General features: G+C 32.0%; 1 long non-coding RNA gene across 1 annotated transcript; it reads left to right on the forward strand.

The window, feature by feature from the left end:
- Positions 1 to 267: 267 nt before the first annotated feature.
- LOC111641953 lies at positions 268 to 2,593 on the forward strand. Its single transcript, XR_002759500.1, has 3 exons — positions 268 to 532; positions 646 to 776; positions 853 to 2,593. It is a non-coding gene; the product is annotated as an uncharacterized LOC111641953 (long non-coding RNA).
- Positions 2,594 to 4,328: the final 1,735 nt, after the last annotated feature.

Below are 4,328 nucleotides of genomic sequence, written 5' to 3' on the forward strand. Positions count from 1 at the left end.
TAACGAATGTAATGTAACTAAAATATCTTCTCTATTTCGATTATTATAGAAGATATTTGAATTTACAAAATAGTTTATAAATCTTATATCAGATCAATGGAATAATCATCATCAGTCTTGGCTAATTCCTAAAATTAGAATATTGATCATTTAAATAATAACTTCATTATACATATAGTAACAATTACACAAAACGATTCTTGAATTCATCAATTCTCACTTAAAATTTACATCTTAAAATTTTAATTTCAAAGTGAAATACGAATCATTTATCGGAAATCTTTTATCATTTCATATCATCACCACTATAGAATATTTAATATTTTCTCAATAATCAAAATCATGGTTCTTGCTAGTTGAAAGTGTGATTGACGAACAGGCTCGATGGTATAAATTACAAGACCATCAAAAGTCTCGGTCTGGTAGTGGGCCACATTCATCTAATAGTTTAGGACAGATCAGCGATATCTCCAGCGGAAGTGGCCGCAAAATGGCCAAACTTAATATGGGAAGTAATGAAGAGATAAGGAAGGTTAGAATAATTGATTTTTGTTTAGAAAATGCTGGACGTTTACCTATTCCTCTCAAAGTAGACCTAATTATTCATATAAATCCTTAAATTGTGTAATTTTTCTTTCCTGGCAGGCAGTGAGCAACCAGGCGCATCGCATGTCCCTTTTTCCTCCCAATAACATGTCCACACATCCCATTGTGGCACAAGGATGCCACGCCGCTGTTTGCAGTATTCTTTAGCACTTTCCTTTATATCTTTTGAGGTAATTTTTCGCTATTATGAGAAAATATATAGATTTAAAGTATATTGAAATTAAAATTTATTCTTATTCCTTTCAGACGAAACTACCTTATGATGGTGCTTTCTCACTGGTGAACGACAACTTTATTGCAAAATTCGACCTCCATTTGGTGCTGCGTTCGTCCAGAAAGAAATATTGTGTTATTATTTCGACTTAATAGTACTTTGCTCGGTTAATTGTTGTTATATCAACTCAGAATCATGTCGAAAATATTGCTGTTGATTGGTGAATGAGATATGTTGTTGGTTGATGTATAAAAGACTTCGTGTCTTTCATACGTCTACGTTAAGTTTGAACAGAAGATAAAGTAAAAAATCAAAGTTTAAGTGTTGTTGCAAGATTGAAAAATGGTAGAATTATTCTTGCAGGGTGCTTTGTTTGATAAAGTGATAATTGGGTAGACAAGCTGTGATCTCCTCTCCTCAAGAAATGAGAAAGAAGAACATATCCCTATAGTTAATGTTGTAGGATTATCATATGAAAGAAAACTATCCCTTGTTGTAGCCTGCTAATTAGAAGGCCTAAATCAACCCTTTGCTCCCTAAGAGGCCTTTTCTGGACTAAAAAGAATATACAGTTACGACAGACCATTCGTTCCTTCAACGAGGTTTCAGTCCTTTTCGAAGTTTATCTATAGGGTCTTGGTGTCAATAAATGTGATAACAGAAACATAATTACTTCATTTATCCCATCGTGTCGATACTCTCTCCCTTTGCTCGCAGAGACGCGCTAGCGAAAGGGCCTGGGTTTTCCCGCTTTGCCAATTTGCTCAGGTTCTCATTGGGATCAAGGTGAATGGCCTGCTAAGAGCTAGGTGCTCCAGCAATCCAGAGCCCCAAGCTGGCATGCGCCCGTTAATCCTCCTAAATGATCAATAGTAAGATTGCATCTTTACTTTTATCGTAAAATTATGTCTGCTACAACGAAATTGCATGGCATAAGTGGCCGGAAAATGGCATTTCTTCCACTTTTTCTAAACATTTAATACCTAATTCTTTGCTATTAATCCGTTGTCGGAAAGTCGCAGATGAGTTTTTCGAGACATCAAATCAGATAGTTTCGACAAAATGATTAGTGATATAGGTCTTTCGCAAATTTGCAAAAAATCTCCCATTTCTCGAGTCATTCGACAATTTTCAAAAACAAAAATTTGTTGTATTTTATACAAAATTCAAAATTCTAAATAAAACATAAAGTTACGAAATTCCGTTTAAAAATGCTTTTAAATATATCTGAATAATCAAAAAGTTGATTGTTTTGAGTGTCTTGAGGCTCGAAGAAACATTTGCGAAGACGTCAACGTAAAAATGAAAGAAAAACTTCAAATTTTCCAGTGCCTGTCATATTCCCATTACCACCTTATCCACAATTCTCGGAAAAATTGGAAACTATTTTGTTTGCTTATTTCGCAGGAACATCAGGCATGAGAGAGAACACTTTTCCATAAAGTTCCTCCGAAACTTCTGAACTATTCTGAATTAATAATCTAATCTGTCTGTTCCTTGTCGTTCTGTAATAATAAAAAGAAAATTATGGCAACGATTCAGTGTGTTACTGATACGAAAAAATTTCAATCCAGAATAAAAAAAATAAAAAATAAAACCCTGATCATAAATCAAGATTTGTGTCCTTGTTTCCTCACATATACTATATTAAAAATTTCAATATTTCTAAAGAGTATTTGTGTTACCGACAGTTTAGATAAAGAAAATACGTTTCCACTAACTTTTTTATCCTAAAACAACAGGAATTAAATAAATATATTACTTATTTATATATATTAAAAACGGTATTATATATTTAAAAATATAATACTATTAAAATATATTCTAAAATACCTATTAGATATTAATTTTATAAAAAAAAATTTCTGATATATAGAAGATAAATATTTAAGTGCCTTTATTGATAACGGAATCATTTAATATTAAGTCTGATAATTGCATAAAAATTAATTGATTAAGTACTTGTATTGGCAATTGAAAGTTTCGAATTATTCGGCATCCATAAGGTTAAGGAAATTTTCATAGATTCTAATAAATTTTGCCAATTAAGTGTATACAGATTATCGTAATAAAACGTTTCGAAATACGTTGTCTTTTGCCGTTTTCATCCTTATACGTTGTTTATTGTATTATTTAATTAATAAAAATAAATAATTCTCCAAATAAAATCTTATTCAAAATCACTTTTCAAAAATTGAGGAATAATATAAAATGGAACAGTAATTTTAGAAAAAAATTTCAATGAATATCTGATGTTAATTGAGAAGTACGAATAGTATTACAGATTATATGAATTTCTCTAATATGTTCGTGAGGTTTCGGGGTGTGAATGGGCCACGATCTGGCTCGAGCGATTGGCCTATGCCAGCGATTCCCAACCTGTGGTACGCGTACCCCTAGGGGTACGCGATAGGTTGTTTAGGGGTACAGAAAAAAGTTAGTTATTATGGCAGAAAAAATAATATATTATGTATTACAAACTAATAGTATTAAAAAATTATTAGATAAAAAATGCTCCTTGCAACAATCACAACTTTATTATACATTTTTTCATTTACTTTTTTAATTTAAAGTTACAATATGTAAAATTAACAATACGGGTACTCACTAAATTTCTTAAATGAGGGGTACAATCTACAGATATGACATGTCACGGGGTACGCTAATGAAAAAAGGTTGGGAACCACTGGCCTATGCGAACCTCAACGCTTTGTTTAAAGATCAGTGTCTCGCGAGTCCCGATGAAAAGATGGAATGAAAAGCTCAACTATAGCAAAGAAAAAATTTATTTAGCCATGTATATTTATAAATCGACATTTTTTCGACTTAAAAATATACATAACAATGCATTCGCAATTTCGCAAAGGGAATGCTGCGTTAGATCACATCTGAGAGAAACAAATCATTAGACTCAAAATCCTGGGGAGAATTTATTCACAAATCAACACTGGAGAAGCAACTGAAGTTGAAAAATTCGAGATTTACAGAGGCATTTGGCATCGACCGAAGATTTCTTTCAAAAAAAAAAAAAAAAAAACACTCGCTTGTTTTTCAACCGACTTTTCTTCTTTTCGAACTCCAATTGCGAACAAGCAATTTTCCCCTTTTTATTATAGAGACCAACCTAACAATTCTAATAATTGTTCCCAGTTAAAGAGAAGAATAATGATATGGTGTCATTATCGCATGGGACAATCGCGTTAGCGATTAAAAGATTTCCGCTAAGAAGTAAATTTGGTTTAAGATGAAGGATTCTTACTGTTGACTGACCTATAGCAAAATCAAATTTCACATTCCGCTTAAAGTGCTACAAAAAATTTTTTTTTAATAACTCAGAAACAATGCGAGATATTTAGTTGAAATTTTCTGCTTACTTTTTGCTCCAGGAAGCCTATATTTTTAAACATTTATTTACGTGTGATTTTTTTCAACACGGGCGGAGATGTGAGGGGTGGCACATTTCTTTACAAAACGTATATTGCACCATTGAAAAACTAATTGATTTTGA

The sequence above is a fragment of the Centruroides sculpturatus genome, unplaced genomic scaffold (assembly GCF_000671375.1).
Source record: "Centruroides sculpturatus isolate CEXI.00-Female unplaced genomic scaffold, Cexi_2.0 scaffold1547, whole genome shotgun sequence".
Lineage (NCBI taxonomy): Eukaryota > Metazoa > Arthropoda > Arachnida > Scorpiones > Buthidae > Centruroides > Centruroides sculpturatus.